General features: G+C 47.1%; 1 long non-coding RNA gene across 1 annotated transcript in view; it reads right to left on the bottom strand.

The window, feature by feature from the left end:
• Positions 1–5,943: 5,943 nt before the first annotated feature.
• The window catches only part of LOC117600190 (uncharacterized), a 473,823-nt gene continuing 456,182 nt past the window's right edge, over positions 5,944–23,584 (bottom strand). Inside the window, exon 3 of the long non-coding RNA XR_004580406.2 lies at positions 5,944–15,511. This is a non-coding gene — a long non-coding RNA (uncharacterized LOC117600190). The remainder of the gene's footprint in view (positions 15,512–23,584) is intronic.

The raw sequence follows: 23,584 nt of genomic DNA, 5'->3' as shown, positions 1-23,584 counted from the left end.
TCATCGGCCGCCCATCGACCATAGCCGATGGAACGGGGCACAATGACAAGCACAAAGGGCGGATGACTTTGCGAGTAGAGTCGCTGACATAATAGAAGACGCGGACGTGGCGCTAGAGTGTATCTCAAAGAGGGAACACCTTCTATTAAGACGTCTGTCGTCGCTACGATGTCGCCGTTATTAGCGGTTTCTAGATGCTCGAGGAAAAATCAAAGTATCGAAACCCATCCCCTTTCAACCGTGTCACGGTTTTTCAACTTCGCCTGTCACGAGCCTCGCTGCCTCTGCCCGAGTTCCCGACGCCTCAGGTACCGACCAGACATCAGAGAAAACCGAGATTTTATCGCGTGCTCACGATCCAGCGAGTTTCGCTTCAATGGTGTCGTTTTTCGAACGGTGCACCACTTACTTTTCGTTTAAACCGGGGCGGAAAGGAAGAGGGATCGAAAGGGAAGAGGCGAACCATGACGAGAGAGCAGCGGGATATTATTTTACGTATGGGGCGGAGAGGAGTTCAGCCGCATCTCCATCCCTCGCTCGACCCACCCGGTTATCGTAAAGGGTCTTAGTTAGTTTGCCGCGATATACAATTTCTTGTAGGTTCAGCATATTAATTCATTAGATAACAGATTAACTTGGGTTAGATTAACTACTTGGCTTGGAATAATGTATTTGGTATTAGATCGCAATCTTGGGTCAAAGGTAAACTACACCTGTTCTATTCGAAATTTGACTTTTTAATTTTGTTAATATTAATTTGTAATTTTAAAAATTGCCTAAAAATCATCCTTCTAAATAATGGAACGGTTATTCTCAGAAAATCATTTAACTAGCTTCATGACTTTGTTCCGCGGTAAAATCGAAGGATTCAAGCGAAAGATGAAAGACGAATCGAGTGATTCATCCGAGCGTGGTCCAGTACATACTGAAAACAAGCATTGGCAGGATTTTTACAGACAGTACCTCTGGCTCGTCAGCTCGTTGACCGAACAATGTTAGCCGGTATTGCGCGTGGGTGATCCGTCGCGTAATACAGGGTGTTCGAGCGAGGATATCGAGTGTTCCAGGAACAGGAGTCTCATCATAGCAGCGGACACCTTATCCCTGAAATTTGTCGTTCGTTTTAGCCGAACCTAATCCACCGATCCAGCGCTACCGTTCCAGAAACTGGTGCAACCAACGAAGTAACTCGTTCGAGAGTGAAACGAGCAAAAGGAAGCAGATTGAAAAGGTGTTCGTTCGTCCGAGGCAAAGGGGTGTGTCGTCCTGACGGTCCTTTTTTTCTTTCTTAACGGGAATATCCTCTCACCCCCTGTTGCTTGGGGCCCTGAATAGATCGAATTACCCTAGGGTTTCCATCAGCCGCGCCATTGGTCGGAAGACGTCGCGTCGGTGTCAAAGGAAGGAGATCCAAGGAGGAGCGTAGACGCGCGAAAGGGCGGTTTGCGTGCGAACAAGGTTATGCTAATGTTGCTCTCTTGTACCAGGCCCACGTTACGGAAGTGTGGGTGCGTTCGCACACACGCGACCCTGTCAGGAGGCAGCTAAGTGGCAGGATGCGGGTGGAGAACAGCTATAACTTCTGGACAAAACTAATTACTAGAGTGCTATTTAGACGGCGGCAAGCTCTACCTTTTGTTTAGACGAAATCTCGTTTGAATATATTAGGCGAGGCGCATCGATTAACCAGCTGACTAGTAGCACGGCCCTTGTGCTCTACCCTTTTCCAAACCGCTGCTGCACGAATTTTCTAATTAATTGATGGAAGATAATGCCGCGCGAACGGCCTCGTTTACACGTATACTAATTCATCCCTTTCACCGTGCCGCTCGTTTCTTTTTTTCTTCGCGTCTCGTTATACCCGATGGAAAGGTAGTCGAACGAAATGGAGTTTTATTTTGAAACCTATGCAAGGTAAATTGGCTGCATGTATTTTTACGATGAGAATGATAGATACAGAGTGCACAACTTTGATTTGATTGAAATTGGAACAGAAGGATATGGACTGAATGTAATAGAGGGTTTTCTATTCTACGAAAGTGAGGAAAAATAATGAGAACTGTGATGGAGGGATTCTTCGAAGCACACGTGTTTCAAATCATACCGCGGCGGTATATGAAACAACCGAGCGGGTAATAGTCATCTAAAAGCTAACTCGTACATGGTGCACAGCCGTACTCGTAGATGTGGGGTTTATATCGTAGCCTCGGTGTCCTCGCGCGTAACCCGGCTAAGTAAACCCAGCCCACGTTGGCATCGTAAACGCGTTTACAGTGGCGTAGCAATGGCATAAATTCACCGACTATAAAGTATTAATTGTTGCCTGGAATCATTTGCCAAGCATTGTTTACTTTGAACGTAAATCACGTCGTTTTGTACGAGCCAACTTGGAAGAACTTCCAAGGGAATACATGTGTAACTACTAGTTGGATTCATCTACTTTATCGCGGGACAATTTAGTTACATCGGAGATCAAGATAACCGTGATCGAGTATACCAGTAATTCTGTAATCTCTATAACGAAATCCGCTTTGATGTAATTATATCTCGCGATATGTAAGGTCCATCGTATCTTCTACGAGTCCCCCAGCCCCTTTACCCTGATAACAAATCGGATGCGAGATTGCTTCGGTGAATGCAAATTAACCGTCCGGCTAATTAGAAGCTCGACCAACTGCGGAACAAACAGGTCTGCCAGGGTTTTAAATAGATCAAGCTTATCCTTCTATTCATTTCCGTACAACCCGGTTCTCTTTCATACTATAAAAATTTCATCCATTTTACGCAACGCCCACGCAACACCGTTTCTCGTTTAAGAATAGAAGCTTAGCATTAAAGTCTCGAAACCTGCTTTCGCCATATCGAGGAAAAATTCAATAAATTCACGTGTCATCCATGGAGACAAAATTAAGGAGAAACGTTTCCAATCGAATATTGTAAACGCATCGAATCATCGGTAAGAAATTGTTGAAAATAATACTCGCGTTATCGAAGAGATGCTGCTAGGTACTGTTTACGATCGTTTCGTAAAGTTCATCCTGGCGGTGGCAGCAGGTGAGGTCGCTTCTTAAGCGGCCGTTAAACATCCGATCGAGCGGCTTGTTGCGCAACCCCGCAATTATTTTCTATTCCCGGGCACCGCCTGCGTAGATACGCAGTCGATAAATAAGCAGGAAGCTGGTAACTCGCGGCTTTGTAGCACTGGTGCGAATCGGTCCTCGAAGAACTGATGATTATCCGGCTGCCTCCTACCGATCTTCGACAATTATCAGCGACTGTTCGATCGACGACCGTGTCCGGTCGATTCTCGAACGGTTCGTTATCGGTTCGCCTACGTGCAACCACGCGGATCTACCCGTTCGATTAATCGGTACCCGAGGATTGCTTGGCAACACGATCCAAGATCGTTCACGGAATTGCTCGTCTATTGAATTAAAACGCTATGAAACGTGTTGCTGGATGGATGGACGAGCGTATTCGTTGGCGAATTAGCAGCCACGTAGATCGGCGCCTTTGCCGAGTCATTGTCCCGTGCATTAGAAAGCCGAAGCTTGAATACCGATACACACCGTATACCTACCGGTGTATACAAGGCAACATTTATTATTGCTCGGGTACACGTTAGACGTGCAACGCCGACTGCATACGAGGAGAAAGAGAGTGAACGAGAGACAATGAAGTAGGAGAGTGAAAGAAAGAGATAAGAGAGGAAGGAAGAGGGGTGCAGGGGGTGGTTGCGTGGGGAACGAATAGTTGTAAACGCGGGCGCGAAAGGTCTCTGCTAGGAGCCGAGCCCCCTATTGTTTCCCTGATCGGAGTCTCGTTCTTGGCCAAGCACAACCGAGGAGAAATCGTTCGATAACGTATGTACCTCGCGAATCGATTATTTCGGTGGCCGTATACAACGGTATGTCGGCTTCTCTCTTTTTTTTTTTATATACTGCCACGTTTAGAGACCACTTCCACATTTGGACACTTGATCACCTCCGTGAACGACGAGGGTGGTGACGTACGATCCGGACGGTCGTGTCGTTTCAGGGAAAAACGAAAGTGTCCTGGATTTCGAAACCGTTGAAATACACTTTTCACATCGCGTCGGTTCGATGTGTTTGGGTGTCCCGTCACGTTTCGCGCAACCGTTCACCGTGCCCGTTCTTCGTGCTCGGCTCGTGAAACGGCACGCCAGAAAGGAAACGAGGTGTATCGAAGGCTGTACCAGGTGCACGGGTTAAAAGGATTTTTCAGTTTCTACTAGCAGAAAATAACCTCCGCTTCCTGCTCAAACGACACAAGACACTTACACTTTTTAATTTTATAAAAGTCTTAAAAACAATTGAAAGTGTTCAAATATTCAATAATGGCTTATATTTTACTGGTCAGTATTTTAATCCCTTTTTATCAGTATTTAATATGGTCAGTACTTAAATGGCCATACTGACCATTTTTTATTTATACTGACCATTCGCTATTTATATACTGACCGTTTAGTATTTTTATACCGACCATTTTGGTAATAAAATATTGACCGAAAGTTGATTTATATACTAACCGAAAATGGATTTAAATATTGACCATTTAATTTGTTGCCTTTAAATTAGATCTGTTATGTATTACGATTTCTCGTTTAATAAATCAGTCGATAGAACGGCAAATAAAAGAAACTGTCTATTTACTTGAATTATCAATGCCCTAATAAATGTACCTATCCTTCTCAATGCCCGAACCATTTTCAATCGAAACCTACATCGAGTGCACGCGATTCCAAGAAACCAGACCTGCATTGTTAATACACTTCCAGTACAATATCCGTTCACGTTGTTTCGCAAAAGAAATATCGGATGTTTTCAAGAATATCTGTCTGTCAAGAGAAAGTACGATCGACGTTCAGGCTGAAAGACATTATGTATCTGAGAGGAAACGATAACGATTTCGCGAGGGCTACCGACACTGCAAAAAGAGGCTTCTGACCGCCTCGGTAGCGGCTTCGAGTTGGCGACGATAGCTGCTATCATTTGGTCGTTAGTCAATGGTACACATTTCGGTGCCTGGTTTCTTCGCGTTCGCCACGTAGGCGGCCCCCTATCGCTTTGTTCCTCGTTAATCTTCATGAAGGCTGAATTTACCAGCTATTCGTGAATTTTCGTTCTTTCAAAACGTAAAATCGTATTTCCCTCAAGATAATATCAAATAAATATCTTTTACCAATGCTCTACTTATATCCAAGTCTTATCAAACAATGCTTCTAATCATTTTTTTCTTTCGGTATTATTACTCTACAAACAACAATAACAGCATCTACCAAGGATACTCCTTCGAATTAGTCCAGACGAAATGAAAATGTTGCATCTTTGATAAAATCTTCTTATAGGTTTACGATCGAACGAAACTGTAGGACAATTCTCGCGAGCGATACCTCGACCACATAATATCTCGACGAATCGAAATCGAAGGGGGCGACAATGACGACGGGAATCCAAATCGAGCCTCGTGGTATAATCATCTCACCGAGAGCGTCTTGGATCTCGATACAAAGCTTTTTTTAATACTGTTCGGTCCTCCTTTGGGCCAATCACGCGTGGCAAGCCCGCTCGCGTTTATCGCGGCGTATTGGACCGCGGTTTGTAAACCGTATGCATCCGAGAGCGTACCGTATTATAATGCCATCGCGGACGTGGCATTAGCTTATCAGCTGGTTGCATCTCGATCCTTTCGTCCGACGTTTTCTTCATCGATTACCTCGCAATCTCGTTGCGTAGGTATCACCTTCGGATACCCGGTGCCGAAGCTTCTGACTCCGCGATGCAAATATCGCGGAACGATACCCTCGGCTCGCTTTCGTACGCGACCCACACGACTCGCGTATGTTCAACCCACGATATTAACGAAACGTGGCTCGAGTTACGATCATATCCAGGGTACAGCGATCGAGTAAATCCGACGATAATTTCTCGCTTAGTTCTGTGCTTCTCGATCCGACGCTCTGCTCGCTGATAAAACGCTTCAAGGTTTTCCGTGGAACTTTGATTAGCTAGCCAGGCTTCTGTTTCTTCGTTGAAACGAGATACATTATGCGAACGGTGTTTGACGTTGCATATTGTAAGGGAGAATGTGATCTGGGTTTATTGTTGGAGTGTACTTCGTGTCTGTACACCTGAAGAGTGATAAGAGTTCAGAAATTGTAGAACAGATAATAGTTGCTGAATTGTTTAGCTGAGCCATTTGTTTCAGAGTTGAAAGAAACTTTTGTTTCTAAATACGTAGATCGCTTTCTTTTATATACGTATTAAGTTCTGAATGTTCTTTCGTTTTATTTTTATACCGTAGAATTGCAATATTCATTGAAAATTTTCAATTCACACACCATAAAAGTGTTCCACGTTTTACGTCGCATGTCTTATTCAACGGAAGAGTACCGTCGATGCATGATTCCTGTAACTTCCTTTCTAGCAGGCGTCAAAGTGGGTCACCTCTATTGTGCATTAAGACATCCATTTTTAACAGACATCTCGGGGAAAATCTTGGCCACGAATTTTCCTGTAAGCACCGTTTTCGTCGCCGAGTATTCCGTTCTCGATTTTTAATCGCGAAACACGGCTGCCTTGGTATCCCAGGTAACAATGGCGCAGCGGAACGCGGTCTGAATTATTCAGCGTGGCCTACGGCCCCGACTCCCGGCTCTCAGACGGCCCTGGTCAACCGTCAGCCAACGTTGGATAATATTTTACAGTTGGAGAGGACCGATACACGGGGAAACGATTCTCGAAAACCGATAACGTTGCTGCATCTACTCTATTCATTTTCGTCGCTGCATTAATTGGACGTTTGACACCCCTAATGTCCTGACACGCTTATGAAATTCGGCCTCCCGTTATTGTGACGCGCCGAATCAGAGAGACTTCCATTTTCGCGAACGCACAGAGGTTCGCTAATCGTTGATCGAACGATGCCGATATCATTGGGATGATTTGATTGCCGATTTAATTTAATTTCGTGCATCCTCCGCTGCGTTCGAATATCGCGGTGTGTTATCAATAATCGTACCATAATCGATTGAATATTATTTTATGAAATGAACGATGCTTAATCTTTCGGAAATCGGCGCGGCGGATTCGTGGATTCGCGATTTTCTGGAAAATTCAAGTCGACATTCGAACGATATTTGATTGCGCCAATATTTTATTGATCCATTGCACGTGCATGATTTCGTGATTTCTATCGAAATCAGATTCTCTCTTCCATTGAATCCTAACAGAGAAGATAAAGGCGTACTATTGATCTGAGAAAGTTTAGACGGGGCGAAAACGTGCCGTTTGGTGCTCAGCTGCGTACACATTGGACCTAATCCCGAGTACATCCATAACGCGAACGCACCCCGCAATAAAAATATCGCGCCTGTTCTAGCTGTGGTACCGTGTTGATGTTCCGCACGATTCTGTTGCTCGTCCCCTCCATCGTACAGAAAACCATTTGCGAAAGCGCTTAACCGCTTTAACGATTCGTTTAGGCGATCCTTGTCTCAAAGCTATTGAACGCTGGCAATCAATTACACTTCCTATCGATCGAACAAAGATGCCTCTATCTCCGATTCGTTCCGAGTTCTGTAATGCATGGATCGCTAATTTATTTCAGAAGAACACCTCGACCTCTGGTAATCGTTTTAAACCCTTCGGACTATAAATCACCGGATCAAACGTTCATCGACACACGCGGTGCGCGGTGTCAACAACAGAAAAAACGTTTCTCCGTAGCCTCCTTTACTGTCAAGAGTATTCAAACTTCCATTAATTTTTATTAGACCCAAGTTTCCGAGTGGCTAACTTCTCTTTAATAATTTCTTGCAATATTTCCTTCTCGAATTATTCTCGTAAAGGATCGCTGTGTTTGTTCAGAATTTTCGGATCTCGAATCCTTTCTCATTCTCAAATCAACATCATTAAGGTGGACGTTGGAGAGGAGGGGTGAGGATAGCCGGATTGCCAAGGCAAGAAGAGTAGCCCGAGATCCGGTCGCCGAGATTGGCGGACCGTGAGGGGCCCTCGGGTCCAGATTTCGGGCTTCGAACGACAAGATGTTAACACGTGTGTTCCGTGCCGAGTGTTGGTGCCAAGTCGGCCGAACCGAGGTGACACGATGTAATCTGAGACAGCCGACTTCGAGTCTCAAAGTCTCGGGCAACAGGCCCAGGGCCCAGGGCCCTGCCTCTCTCGCTTTCCATTCCTTTGCACGGTTGCCAGCCTCCTTCGTTCATTGGACCAGGCCACGGAGGACCTGTCTTTCATACATGACAGGACACGCCGTGACAAAAGAGCGAGAGATGCTCCGGGGCCTCGTTGGTGCCCGCGTTAAAATTCGCGACTGATCGCCAATCGTTATGCATGTGAACACGAACGACGGACAGAATTAATTAATTTCCGAGTCTGTATTAGCCTCGCGGCACGACGATGTTCGAGGAGTCCAGGGCTGTACGAGAGAAGGTAAAATTGAAAATAAGTGCCATCCTTCGATTCTAATACATTGGCCTTGTTTTCGATTAGCAGTTCCCTTGCAAAAGGAGAAACGAACCGTGTTCAAGGATTAAGGAGCGAGATACGAATGGCCATTGTCTATTTCGTCAATAAATTTTTTAATTCGACGACTCAACCGTGCGGAAAGAAGGACACGGCCGTAAAATGTACTTTTCATCTGTCTTTGACAATAGACAATGCCTAAGATGCGAGATATTTCGTGAGACTCGAAACACAGTGGTGTGTGGGTAGCGGCGAAGAATAACGGAAAGTGGGACTGTCTGGATCGTGCAGAATGTAGAAAAGAGGACGTGCCCATCGGCCGTGAGGCAACTTTGTTTTGGTATGCAACCATGATACGACACGCGAATGTCTGACTGTTCGGATGAAATATTTTCAACGTGAATCATTTTGTAAATTTCATACGAAGCGATTCGCTGGACATTCTTTGACGAATTACTCAGATTCGTCGCGTTCTTCGGTGACTTGTTTTCTAATAACAGAAAGTAGGATGATCTAAGAAGCACCACTTAATTTAGCCATTATTCCACAAACAAGCAGCGTCAATCTGGCGATCGTTCGGGAACAAATTTCTCCGTTCACAATGGGATCGTTTGCTTTCACGGATAATCCAGTGAATCTGCAAGTCAGGCTACAAGCAACGATCTTGTAACGCATCGGGAATGACGATCGCGTGGCCTACGACGGAAGTGGAGTCGATGAAGCGGCGATAAAACATAGGACAGAGAAAAGATTCGATACCCGGAGTGCACGGATCGAGTATTAATGCTGTTTGCTTAATACGCGTTTCGAAACGAACGCGAGGAGACAAACGAGAAGGTAAACGTGAACAAAGAGGAGAGCGGAGACAGCTAAGCAAACATTCAAGCTCGTTTGGCTTTTGTGCAGCCGTTGCACAAGCGATCGACGTTACACGCACGCGGTAGCGAAGCGCACGCGCGAGTACTCGCGAGTACCGCAGTACATATTCCTCTTGAACTGGAAACTGAAATAGAATTGAAGATAGAGGCGGCATTAACGGAGTCCTCTGATCGTGCTTTTCTCACTCGTCTCGCTCTTTGCGCGATTGCCTTTGCCGGCCTTTGAGCAACTCTCTGCTCGCCACTTTCCTTTAAAATCTCCTTTCTGTTTGTTCAATGCTTAATGCGTGGGATTGGACTTCACAATCGCTCGTTTCTAATACTTCGTTCGGCTCTTACGGTTTTAACACAATTTCATCTGAAGCGAGATTCGTGATGAATTATTATAGAGTTCAAAATCAGTAGAAAAATAAATTATCACAAATAGAAGATTCATTCTTTTCACACGTGATTCGATTCAATGAAATTTGCATTTTCTCTTGTCATGATGCGCCGAGTCACACTTTTCCGCTAATCCATTACTGATTCACGCTTCGTACCTTTCACTCGTATAATCCAAACGGAATCGCACAAATCGGCAAAGGGTGTTGCAGACTCCGCTTCGATACAGGTAACCAGGATGGAAACGCAGAAAGAAGAAGATAGGCGTCGCGCGTCGTGCACGTCACGCGGCATAATTGAATGATTATTGTTAATCGTATGCAGGTAGCCGAAGGAGGCGTCCGTGATCATTAGGGGTTGACTGAAAAATACATCGCGCCGGTTTCTCCACGACGAGCGTGTACACGTTCGCTTCGTGTCGTAGCCTGTAATTTTCCTCCTCGGCCAACGCGTTCCTCGCTTCCCTCTCGCTGCTGACACGCAGCGAACGGTGCAAACGTCGCATTAAATCGTTAGATCGTCATCGTTTAAACTTAAACACCGCATCCTGTCTTTGCTGGCAGGATGGAGCTGGGTCTGCCGAAATTTTAACCCGCCTCCCAGGACTCTGCTCGACCTAACGTATTTGGAAAGCGCGGATAAAGATTCTGAAACGCGTTGCTTTGAACTGGATACAAATCCCTGTTAAATTTAGTTTAATACACGCGTATACCTGCGTGCAGAGCCGCGACGAAGCGTGTAAGAATCAAGGACGTCAGCGTGACAGCACGGCTATTTGTGACTGGCTAAAACGAATTTTTAAGCACGATCAATGCGCACGGAATTAGATGCTTCCTGCGGTAGACGCGAAACCTGCTGAAGTCATCGAATTAAGCGACTTCACGGCGCACCGAGGCGCTTTAAAGAGGCCTAATTCCTCGCGAACAAAGCTCCAGGGAAACAAGGAAACGCAGTTTTTCCACGAGCTACCCTCCTTTACCCTGCGTCATTTCCCTGCACTTTGAACGTCGGACGAAAGGGTCGATTTAATCGCGACGTCGAACCGTATTGTCGAAGGTGGCGGTAGAAAATATAGACAGGGACGAAGAAGACGAGGGTGGAGGATCGGGCGGCATCCGGTGAAACAGAGAATTACGTGCAGTCGACTAAGCGTGCACAATGCGAGGAACTCGTAGCCTTCGATTCTAATCTGATCAGGCTGCGGAGGCTCACGGATTAGCCGGGGAATCCGGAGACGCCTGTTCGTAGCCTGAGGGAGGAACAGAGGCGAGGAACTCGAGGCTGTTCGGTAGCCGGAACAGGTAGTCGAGGCTTCGAGAGGACGGATACCTGATCGCGCGGCTACGCGAACCTTCCTTTCTTTCTCTATCAGCCCTCAGGACGACGAGGAAGCTCCACGGCTGTCCTATTATAAGAAAATAGATCGACTTACACCGGTGGTGCGGCCCAACCGACGAAGACGACGAGGTGTTCGAGTGTCGCGAGAAAGAGACAGGCATCGAAGGCGTCGTATAGGATTCACGGTCGAACGAACGGGACGAGAGAACGACGTCTAACCCCGTCACAACATCGTGTCACTTGCCTGTCAAACTGGATTAGGCAAATAACCAGATGATACAGGGGGGGACAAGGTTTTCGTGGTTGCGGCTGCCGCCGGTGTACCTTGATAGACCATGCTCTATACACCTTTCAGCGATCTGTGGCGACCAGCAAAGTTCCCAGCGGAGGAAAAGGCAAAAGGCAGTGTGAACTTTTTGGGCGTCCGAACCGTCGGGTCAAGGTGTAATAAAACAATAATTCGTACCGTTTTGCCAATCCAACGGCCACTCTACAAAGTCCTCTCGGAAGTCCTCAAGTTCCGCTCGGAACATGTCAGATTCCTTTCTTCGGGAAAGCATTTTCTCTGGCTTGTAAGGACACTCTGGTCCGAACCGTCTTGAAGGCAAGACTCGCGCTAAATAAAAAAGTTATTTCGTATCCTACCGATTTCCCTCGCATGATCCCCTCAGATCTATGGATAATATCCTTTCCAACGAGTTTCTCGAGTGCACGCTAAAAATCTCATGAATCAAGGAATGGTAAAAAGATGGTGTAGACAGTTTAATTAAGAGAGGACAAACGTGCGGATGATGGGCGAAGTAGAGAGACATCGTTAATCACCGAGGAGCTGACTGGACGAGTGAATGAAAAATTTGCGCGAAGGTTTTGCCATTCCTCAATTGATACAGCCTCGATCTTTTTCATTTGACCGACGATACAACAGTGATGAGATGGACCACCTTGCTAAATTAGTTTAAGATATCATGAAAAGATTTCCCTGATAATGTTTGAAGCAACGATGATGAGTATTGTCGATCGAGAGCATCGAGCTTGTAGATCAATCGGCAACGAGTCCTTCGATCATAACTAGTAGGCAGTGAATTATTCGCGAGTGTGTTTCATAGCGGTCACGAACTCGCGATTCATTCATTGCCGATGCTCGGAGTCGATATTAATGCGGCGTCGTAGATCGATCGGATCGATTAAGCGAGTCGCGTACAGGGGAAATTGGTAGGATCGGTAGCGCGGGGAAGTCGACACGCGCGACCCTCGTTCGAATGAATTTATCGATCCATGTCCGTGGATCCGTGTAAAGTCTCGATAAATTAAAGGCCCGAACGATATTGATGGACGTCGACGATGTGATTCGGCGCTCATTCCCTTCGGAATAAATTAAGATCCCAGCGGTGAGTAATGATAACTCGTTGGAGTGACGATTTCCGAGCTACGCCGTGCTGGGAACGCTCTCGCGTCTTTATTTTCGAGGATTATCATTTCTCATCCTCGGCCCGATGCCTTTACTAAGGATCCGTTCGCTTGTATCGCGCAGCTTCGTAAGCCGTCTTTTGCTTGTCCGTCCTCGTTTGCCTCGTGGTTTGTTTAACTTTGACCTGAGCCAATTCTCTTTTCGAAGAAGACGAAAGGTTGCAGTAGGCAGGTTAACGAGAAGTAGCTACGGGAAGCTATGTATATTACTACTGTTAATTGCTTTACAACCGGTCATTACTGTCGTGCCTCGGTCATTTCGGGAGATACCGCACCACGAAACTTTATCGACGTGGGCGAGATGGATCGTAAATTCCATTAGTCCGTATGATTTTCGCGGTGAAAGCGTTTATCTAACGATAACAAACGAGACTATGAGAAAGCGATATAAATCTATCAAAAAGCTAAAGCACCAGTTTAATTCCTAACACCGTGGCCGAAAAGCAGCCGCATTGTTCGAGGAATCTTGTTAAGAAGGCTGCACAAGTGGCGGCACGGTCGGATCGCTCAATTAAATCAAGAACGCATCACCCAGATGATCGTCTCGGTTCACGATCGAAACGTGGCAAAGAAACGTATACCGATGAGTACGCATAACAGCGGCCGATCCGCAAAATAGGCACGGTCCGAGATGACCGGGATACCAAACGGCCGGCAGCTTTTTTCCTGGCCGGTGACGATGGAAAGAAAACGGGCTAAGGTGGATAGGAGGAGTAGGAGAGAGACAGCAGGCCGGTTGGATCCGAAGGCGACCTTAATTAATTAACGAGGCAACGCTCGAAGGATCGCCGCGGCTCGTCGGACGGACGACGCCGTTCTTCCGGGCGTATCCACGCTCTCTACGGTGTGCTAATTCGGTTAAATGGTTAATTGCTTAATTTCATTTAATACGCCTCCGATCCGGCTGGCTGCCCGCTTCCTGACCGTCCTCCTCTTTTCTTCGTCCAAGCCTTTCTTCCGATCGCTCTTCCACTTTCTTACTCTTGCACTCCCTATCCCTCTTCTTCTTCTTCCTTTTCCCTTCGTCCTCTTCCTTCTATAACGTCCCGTCTGTTGGAGGACGGCTTTACTTAGCCACGAAGAGGACTCACGGGAGGACTCAGGAGAGGAGAGCGTTTCCGTCGTGGCCGTTGCATCGTCGACGCGCGGGGTCGATGACCGCTCGCGATGCCGGTTCAGCCTCACGAAAGAAAGAAATCGCGGGCATAATTAGCGAATGATTGATCGATGCGTGTCGCCCGAGCTATGCATGCGCATTGCTCCTTCCTTCTCTCCTTTTCTCTCGATCAGGCTTCTTCGCTTTTCTTTCTTTCTTCCCTCGTTCTTCGAGATCGTTCTGTTGCCCGTTCCTTTCCGCTCTTACTCCTTCACTTCCCCTCCTACCTCGTCCCGGCTACCCCGCGGCCCGTTTGGCTCCCGATCTCTTTTTCTTTTGCCTTAATTTAGTGGCCATCCGCGGCGGGCATACGCCCCGACAAGGGCGCGTATGCACGCGCGCTCCATCGCTCGCGAGTACATGCTCATTCGTGTATCTACGTATGTATAGTACCTCGAGGAAAGGATCGTGCGTGCGCGCACGCATATCCGATGCTTTTTGCCGCGGACGCCGATACACGGCGCCGATCACGATTGACCGGCGTCGATCTCTGTTTAGTTATTCGGAAATTATTGCGGCCCACGGATCCTCGTTAACGATCGGCTGGAATTTTTCGGGCCGTTCAACGAGGACGAATGCTGCAAGTAACTTTCAGGGACGTTTACGACTGTCGTTGGACGAGCTTATTCCTCGCCGGCCATATTGGACCTCGGAAAAATATCGTACTGTTTGAATTACAAAGTTGAATCGGTTGGACCCCTTTAGAATAAAAATCTCTTCGGTAGATAAGAACTGTAGTAAATTAATGAAATAAACAAGGAGTCTGTCAAACTTTAGCGCCAAAATGCTGGGCTCAAAATTAATTAGATCGCTTAAACGAGTCAATGCGTGGGTGTGAAAATTCGATTTGTCAATGAACACCGAACACGCCGGGTTTATTTATCATAATTAAGCGGAAATCGATCTACCTTCGATCGAGATACTGCAAGCACCATAGTCCAAGCAACTAGCTCGTGTTCGGCGTTAATGGAAGAGACGAGAAACTCTGTCGAGCTACGGGGAGCCACGAGCTTCGATTTTCTTGATCGATCGGTCGATCGATCAACGTTCACGAATCGTTCGCGCTCGCTTTGACAACGTTCACGAAACCTTTCGCCCAACGACTTCGCGTGGATCCCTTAAACGTCCTGTATAATTCTATCCTGATTTATTCGCCTAATCCTCCTGTAACGTTGCTCCTTTTAAAATACTTGGTTAAATCGACGAGCAAACTTTAATTTCAATACTTTAACGACAGTCTAAGACGGAAAAATATTCGACGGTAAATAATTCCGTGCTAAATTCTGTCAGATTACGCGTTAAATATTCATGAGATGATCTGAATTTCACGGTTGATACCATCCGAAAGTTGACGCGAATCGTTCAAACCTATCGGTATTACTTGCGCGTCTCGTTTTCCGAGTTTTGGCCAGGTAATAAAAGTAGCTGGCCTTGAGAACGGTTCAAGCGAATCTTTCGAAAAATCGCGATCCTGCGCGTAAAAGTCAATAAAGATACGGATTACCCTTCGCTGAAACCCGTAAAATCGCTATCGCGATCAGCGTTCACCATTTCGTTTTACGACTCTGTTTTGAATTTCGCGCCTTCTGCATTCGGTGAATCCTTCGGACCGTGTTCGCGCGAAACTCGTCGATTCGAATTTGTATAATAATTATACAGTTCTTTGAAACTTAAAAATGACTTACACAGCCTAATCCTCGTTATATTCTTATTCCCCGATGAAGCAGCATGGAACGGTGTCATACGGTCGGTTATTACTTGATGCTGGAACAGCGTCTACTTACCTGAAACAGAGAAGAGGTTGAAGATTAGCGTAAAACGTTGATAGCGGGGTATAATAGGCGAGGCTTTATGGAAAGCGATAAATTTCGGTGTATGAAGCGGATCGTGCTCATGAAACAATAGACAGATAGGCGATAGAATGGTTTGCTTGGACCGAGTTATCGCGCATAAAACGAAACGTTCGAACGGTATCTTAAAGTGTCGCTGGTAGCGCGTGTGGTCCGCTCGATGGATCATGCTTTTAATTAAAACTTTTGCAATTCAACCAGCTAACGAACGAAGAATATTACGGCAACCGATGCTCTTGATTTACGATGAACAGACAAAGCTCACTTTTGTTTCGTTAATTGACGATCGATCGCATAAACGAACGAGAAAATTGACAAACTGAGAAAATTGTACGCAGATCAAATCAGATGACAGACGAAAGAGGAGGACGTGGGATCTGGTCGAAAGGTAGGCGAACGGTAGTGGAAAAGGGAGGTAAGGTAGAGGCAGGCACGAGGGGGTGGCACGACAGCAAAAGAGAATGCAGTAAGTAAGCATGCCTTCGCCTCAAGATCAAAGATCAATGCCCACTCGAGTCGATTTGAAACGCGAGCGCATTGCATAGTCGCGCAAACATTATTATACCCCTGTCGACTTTATATACAGTGCCTGCTCGGTACACGCACTCTCTTTCTCTTTCCCTTTCTGCTCCTCTCTTTTTCACCCTTCCTCTCGTTGCTTCTGCAACATTCGTCTTTCTTCCTCTCAACATTCGTCCCTCGTCTTTTTCAGTCTTCACAGGCGTCCACGGTACGTCCGTTTTCTTCTCTCGGACGCACTCGCACTCGCGTACATCGGGGCAGAATGCGAAAAGGGAGTAGGATGGATAGCGCAACGTGGTCCCGGTGCAACTGTATGTTAATCGAATGCGCATCCGAATACGGAATAAGGATGGAAGCCATCCAGTTTGATATACCATTCTCCCTACGTCCCTCGTTCCCCCCGCTCGTCATCCACCTCTTCCTCGTCATCTCGTCGTCTCCTCTGCATCGTTTCTACCAGCGACGTCCTGCTCGTTCGTTGTCGTTGCAGCCGCGACAAGAGGAACGCCGCTCCTTTCGTCGACACTGCATCAGATTCGAAAATGATTCTCCACTTTTTCCCCTCTCTTTCTCTCTATTTCCTTGCATCCTCTAGCCATACCTTTGACTCCCTTTTCCCTTCGCCCTTTTCTTCGTGCCGCGCCACCGCCTTCGCTTCGTGTATCGGTGCACACGGTGCGCGAACGTCATAGCCGTAATCCATTACAGGGAATTTCGTATGCGTACATATACGATATTGTACACGTTTATGCGTACGTACGCAAACACGCCGCGGAATTAATGCGACATACCGCGCGCCCCGAGACCCTAGGATAATCGTGGATCGTGTTCGCGGCGCGGCGGCTGCGAAAATGTCGCCAAGTAATGATCGCACGGCCGCGATGGTGATTTAGCGAGCAACAGAGAAACGGGCATGGTATTTTACACGATCGGCTGCGTTTTACTGGGAACTCGAGGTACACGGCTTTTGAATACGATTATTCCACTCGACGCTGCGCGGACCTCAAACGGATCGCCCGTTTTATTGTTATCGTTTGATCGTACGTTTACATTTCCCTGCTGAATTCCAGCAAATTTTCACGTTTAACAGGAGGATTTTAATTGGTCCTGCATCGTACGTGGCGTTGTTGATGCAGTAAAAGTTTTTGATAAAATGAATGGATTATTAGAAGAATTCTATGGGCATCGTGATAATTTCTGCAATTAACTTCTATGAAATATGCAATATTCCAGCACCCACGATTTATTAAATTCCTTGACTTATTAAATTTACCGAAAAGCTTGTCTATTTCGTTCTCGTCAAGCGCGTTGTTTCAAAATGTGATTCATCGGGAACGCAAGTGCATCGTTTAGTCGGAGTCGCCGATCAGTCTGCAGAGTGACGTTTTCTCTTCGTCCACGAAAAGGTTGCCTGTTGGTCCGTGCAGTCGCTCACTTGTGTCAGGGTGAACCGTTGCGCGAGCTGACGTGGAAAATGAACGGGTATAAAGCACTGCCGAGGGTCTCCATGAACGGAGCTCGATGGCTGGCGAGTACGACTGTGATGCACCTCAGGTGGTCCCTGGATGGTTCGAGTGCGGCGTCGTCGATCGCTGCTGAACTCGCTGACGAGCGTTCGCAATAAATTGGAATACGCCACGCGATTGCGAGCGGCGTTCTCTTCGAGATGAGCCCGCGGACTCGGTTGCTACGGCGGAATAGGAAAAGGAGTTGAGGGTGTTCTTCAGTCACCTGTCAACGGTGAAGATAAACTTGAAGGGAACGGGCCTGAAAGTACTCGCTCGTCCTTGGTGGCTCAGGTCTAGTTGGCCTGCACGCGAGCCGATCTCTTTTCCTCGCGAGTCGATCTCTCGCAGCCGATCTCTTCGAGCGTTGCCGCTTCACTTCCAGTTAGGCCGCGGCGATCGTCTCGGGACCGCGTTACTCGCCGGCGAATTACCGAGCGTTCAGTAGCGAACCGAGAGAATCCGGACTGTTTCGATAACGTGATGCGGATTGAAAGCAGCCTGTGGGAGTCGTTAGACTCGCGGCAAAGTACGTCGTGTAAGGATGAAGTACATGTCGGCTGAACGTGCCTGTCACGATTCCCTGATGCAGCGACCGGCTGGTGTTTCCTTCCTTATTTGTTGCACGCCCGATCACTTGCACGATAAGCAGCTCACTTTTACAGTCTCGCCGCGACCGCGTGCTCTGCTCGCGCGAAATATTACGTGGAAAATGAAATACCGCTCTTTATCGCGACCAGCGAGCCGTATTGTTGCTTTCTTTCTGCCCAGTTAGGCTTATCTGAAAAGGCAAACATTTCCGCGGCTTTTCAGACGAGTATGTTTCACTCTTATCAGCACGCCGCGAATTAATGAGCTACCTCGGAGCAGATTGCGTTTAAAATACTTTTACGAGCTTCTGCTTCCAATTAGAACGGTTTTTCTTCCATGCGCACCGTTGCTTGTCGCTTTAAAGCTGAACGCAACGCTGCTCCCATAAACCGTGGGACGAGATCGGGGAAAGCTCCAAATATAGTCGCGGCGACGCGAGGGCAAGTGAATTCCGTAAAAACGATAAGACAACATTCGGGCCGACGAAGGGTGAGAGTCAAGTATTATTGCGTTAGCGCGATAAAGGCACGACGGAAAGTTAAGGAACAGGGTAGAATCGAGTGGCCAGAAACCAGGGCACAAGGTGGCTCGATTAAGCCTCGCACGGTGTCGTGGATATGGGTGGAAAGAAAAACTGTGGAGGACATCGGGCAAGGAGTCGAAGAAGAGGAAGAAGAAGCGAAGTGGAAGAGTGCTCGATGCTTCTTCGTCTTGGCAACCGAGAGGAGTTGCAGGCAGCAGGAAGGCACTTAAAAAAAAATCTAGACCACCCAGCGACCCTTTTTCCGGCTAAGGGTTGCAGACGTGCACGCATGCACACGCAGCCTTCCGCAGCTAGGTGCTTCACGACGTGTCGGTATTGCCGGCACGTAGCCCCGATGCCAACCAGTCTCATAAGAGAGAAGCTAGAGAAGTAGACGAGCCAGGGGTGCATCGGGGGTGGACGATAGGCAGTAGGACGACAAAGAGAGGGGTAGGTCGGTCTGGGTTGGCTGGTCGGGATTACGTGCTGTGCCTCCTCCTAGATATACGTATAGATCGCGCGATATACCGCGCGGAAGGGATTATTCTTAGGGTAGGGTAGGGTTTTTGCCCGAGTGTAAAAGTGCGAAAAGGGACACGAGGAGGAGGGTCGCTAGGACGAGAGGGAGTCTAGGGCAGGAGAGGAACAGAGGGTGGAAGAAAGAAAATCGCGTCCGCGGTTGCTGGTGGAAGATGGAAGCACGTATCAAGGGTGGAGAGTGAAAAAAAAAGGGGGAGACGCAGTGAACGGGGTTGCCTTTGGGGAGGGCGAGAAAGAGGAGTAGAGCGGCTGGTGAGCGGCGATAGAGAAAGAGAGAAGAAACGATGGAGAAGGAAAACGATAGGCAAAGGGTCGAGGATACAAGTGAGAAGGGTAGGTGGGAGAGAGAGAGAGGTGAGGTGATGCGGAGGAAAAGGGGTTGATGAGGATGAAACAGGGTTCTGGTTGCATGCGAAGATGCATAGACGATGCGCGCGAGCACTCGCTAGGGCGGTGCACCCTGAAGGTGCATTGATCCCACGGTGGCTGTGCGTAGGGTGCCCTACCTTCTACCCCGTTTTTTCCCTTCGTCCCTTAACCCGCACCTCTCGCTCCTCCAGCTTCTCTCACCCTCCGTGCCTCGCCCACCCTTCTCGACGGTGCGTACGTACGTACTTACGTATATGTCCCTGCGTGCACTTATATGCGTACGCAGGCAGGTATAACGCCCCTCGTTCAGCGACACAGGGGTTGCGAGAAAAAGTAGGATTTCCATCGTGACGACGACGACGACGACGACGACGACGACGACGATGGCGACGACTACGACTACAACTACGACGATGACGACGATGTCGGTCTCCGTTATTCGTCGTGTGCCACGTACACAGCCACGTAGTACGTGTTGGAGAGACGATAAAAGGGGATCGCGCGGGGGGAATGATAAAAAAGTCGAAGGAGAAAGAGAGCGTGACGAAGGGAATGCAGAAACGCGAAAAGTGCTCGTTGCGTGCCGTGATGAGAGGAGAACTCATTAAAATAAATATACGCGACGTACGCGTGCACTCACGCATAGGATGCACGCGTCGCCTGTTAATACGAGCACGTTAGGAAACGAAACGAACGACGCCTCTCACAGCTTCCCTTCCTTTTTCTCTCGTTGCGATCGCGTCAATCGATGCATAAATGCAACTGTTACTTTGCACGCGTGATAGATTAGCAATTACGCGGTCTAATTAATCCAGGCTGGGAAACGAGATCGTATCAAGGACGGATAGCGCTCGCGACGATTTTACGCAGACAGTCGCTGTCTCGTTTGCGGCTAATTACGTTACAGACCAGAGTAATTGGATCTAAATGCAGTTGAATCATATCGTTTGCATCCTGATTACGTTTCATTATATGTATTGGCTATCCTACATTTCTTTGTCTACATCTTCTGCCCAGTTTCCAGCTAACTCCAGACTTAATTATTCGTTTCGCGTACGTATGACAGATCGGATTTCTAATTTCTTTGAAACTACCGTGAAAATATTTTGGCCGTCGGTGCTATCGATCAGCTGTTCGAAGGAACAATAACTACACCTTGCTACCAAACGATTCGAAAGCGTCACGAATTAGAAATTCAAGCTGGTCGCTGGCACGAGCGGTATTGGCGCGGTCTTTCGAGCGGGCACTCGTGACTAACAGCGGATTTCTCGTGCAGTCTGCTTGCTCTCGGAAAATTCGAGAGAACAGTTCAGCAAATTCTGGTCAAGTGGCCGCTTCAAATTTTATTTTTAGACCAACATTATGGAAACGGTGACAGGGTCTGGTTGCTTTCAACGAAATCATTAACTTCGATATTGTGCAAGTTGAATCAGGGTCGTAGTTTTAACAAAAGCGATAATTAATGTGTCACGTTCAGTGGCGAAATAATTAATTGAAAACGTTGGCCCCACCCCGTGAAAATGTCCACGTATCGAACTTCTAACGGAGCATACGAAATTCCAAGGTAGATATAGAGGTCTATTTCGCGAGGAAGCTTCAGGCACTTGTACCATGAAGATAAGGAAATGAAGAGCCGATAATTAAAGCATCGCGTGTACGCCCTCTCTTGAGCTAGCAGGGATAAGCTAGAGTTCATCGACGTCGTTGTGTGCACACGTTGCGGGTGCGTGTCAATGATCGTGTGTGTGTGCGTGGCGTGCTGTTACACGAAGTACAGTGGCCATGTGGCTCGACCAACCCCGGTGGTCCATTGCATTTAGAACGGTACGAGTGGACCTGCTTGTGGACCTGCCACGCAAAGCGTATATCACGATAACGAGCCTGGGAATCGTAAGCGCCGGATAGAATCCTTGGTTTCCGGTCGTTCGTGACGCAGCCGATTCTACGATCGATCAAGCGGAAGTCGATCGCTGCGAATTTTAAGCGAACGCTCGTTATCTAATCCTTAACACTTTGCGTGCTGCATTATAATCATAGAAGACCCTTAATTCCGTTACGTTGATTCAATAATATTTTTAGAATAACATTTTCATGGTAAAAAGTTTCACTTGTAAATTAAGATTATTACACGAAACAAACTCATTTCATTCTGTTCGCGTTCTGATGAGCGAACGGTTGCTCAAAGGTTAAGATCTCAAAGGATTCAATTAAATACCATCAGAGTGCAGCTGCTCGTTTTCTAATTGCCTTTTCCTACTTGCGCAACGAGCTACAGACGTTCCGTTTAATATTATTACAATTTTTCAATTGTAGCAACGGTAATGAGTCCAAATAGGATTCAACAATTAACCGAGGCATTAATGCCGTCCTTGTTGAACAAGGCGAACGGTGCACTCCGTTAAACGCTCGTTTAGAATATTTATTGTGCCGCTGCTCCGGCTACCGAGAAGAGCAAACAGTATTATTTCCGACTTGTCAAGTCTCTTACACTGTTAATTAATACGAATTGAATGCCGCTTTTAATGAATCGCGTTGTCAGACAATCGTATCTGTCGAATCCGCTTTCGCCGTTGAAAAGATCTGCTTCCGAGCAGTCGAATATTAACGTTCCGGCAGGCAGGTTGAACGTACCGGGGAGCGTACAAACGTTTCTACTCGTCGACACCTGCACTTTCACTTCGTTCCTCGTAATTTATATCTAAATGAGTCGCGATCGTGCGAATTCCGCGTGCATCAGAGTCGCTGCCCGCGATTCGTGGGAGGCGCGCCTCGCCACGTTCAACAGAAGCGAAAGCAAATGTGCAAGCATATGCACTACAGCGTCTCGTAAACTTAACGCGAGGTTTCATTTTTTTCCTGAATGCATGGATCTTTCGACGAGATCGTAATCGCGTCGTTTGTCTGCTTTTCATCGAGATACATAGCTACATGTTTGTACAGTAAATTTATGCAATTCACATTCTAGAGAAGCAATGATGGTCGTATTTTATACAAATACCTGTGTAATATTCATAACGTGTACTTCAATGAAATTCTACAATAGCGACGATAATAATATGTCGCTTTTACAATTTGAAGAAATAACTTTCCACGAGAAGAGTTTCGATGAAATGAAAGGAATGTGAATTATCTGTGCTACGAGTAGATGTAATTATAATTTGCATTCAAAGAACGACTACGTTATTATTATATTTACAGAAGTAAGTACATCTTTCTGGAAACCTTATTTGTTTGAAATTTTAATAAAGAAAATTTTTTAAGTGCAAATATTTCAAGTGCAATTATTAATTTCAGAAACAAGTAGTAGGTCATAGGGATACGATGAATTTCTACTTTGGTACGCAAAATCTGACTCTCGATAGTTGCACGTTTTCGAAAGGAAACGCGGACTCGCCTCGATGGTCGCGTCGCCGAGGGAACGAATAATTATATCCACCGTGGCGGGCTGCCCCGCTATTTTAATTAATATTAATTGAACGCCGCTTTGAACCGGTCGGTTCGGCCGATGTCGCGAGGACCGTGGTCGCATGCATGCACGCGTAATTACGCGCGAGGGCAGCGCGTAAGAGACGCGTACACACGAGCGGTATGGGGCGCCCCGCACCGGATTCCTTTCAATCGTAGACATTTAAGCGTGCGCTCGCGCGTAATTACGCGCAATTTCGTTCGATTGAAACTTGCCAACCCTGTACCGTCGGCCTACGTATCGGCTGTTTTCGGCCCGGAACGACGACCGCTATCAAAGGGTCCGCCGCTTCCACGAAACCCGAATCACCCTCTCCACTGTCCGAATGTTATTCTCTTTCCTGTCCACCAGAAATTTCTTCATCCTCTCCTTTTCGTTCTCTCCTGATCGCGTCACGTGTTTCTCGGTCGTATGGTGAACAGATATCCAGGTGGAAGAACGAGGACTAAGCAAAGACCTCTTAAATTTACATTCCTCGAACGGTCGGCGCC

Source organism: Osmia lignaria, chromosome 15, assembly GCF_051020975.1.
Source record: "Osmia lignaria lignaria isolate PbOS001 chromosome 15, iyOsmLign1, whole genome shotgun sequence".
Lineage (NCBI taxonomy): Eukaryota > Metazoa > Arthropoda > Insecta > Hymenoptera > Megachilidae > Osmia > Osmia lignaria.
This window is presented reverse-complemented; position numbering and strand designations above follow the sequence as displayed.